At 37.3% G+C, this 279-nt stretch overlaps 1 protein-coding gene across 1 annotated transcript in view; it reads left to right on the forward strand.

The window, feature by feature from the left end:
• Positions 1-279, forward strand: part of ITFG1 (integrin alpha FG-GAP repeat containing 1) — a 296,091-nt gene that overhangs the window by 131,898 nt on the left and 163,914 nt on the right. The window lies entirely within an intron of this gene.

Here is a 279-nt window from a genome sequence, read left to right on the forward strand (position 1 = left end):
TGGTTTCAAAGAACATCTTTATTTCTGCCTTCATTTCGTTACATACCCAGTAGTCATTCAGGAGCAGGTTGTTCAGTTTCCATGTAGTTGATTTTTTGAGTGAGTTTCTTAATCCCAAGTTCTAGTTTGATTGCACTGTGGTCTGAGAGACAGTGTGTTATAATTTCTGTTCTTTTTCATCTGCTGAGGAGTGCTTTACTTCCAACTATGTGGTCAATTTTGGAGTAAGTGTGATATGGTGCTGAGAAGAATGTATATTCTGTTGATTAGGAATGGAGA

This window comes from Colobus angolensis, unplaced genomic scaffold, assembly GCF_000951035.1.
Source record: "Colobus angolensis palliatus isolate OR3802 unplaced genomic scaffold, Cang.pa_1.0 Scaffold343, whole genome shotgun sequence".
NCBI classification, from domain to species: domain Eukaryota; kingdom Metazoa; phylum Chordata; class Mammalia; order Primates; family Cercopithecidae; genus Colobus; species Colobus angolensis.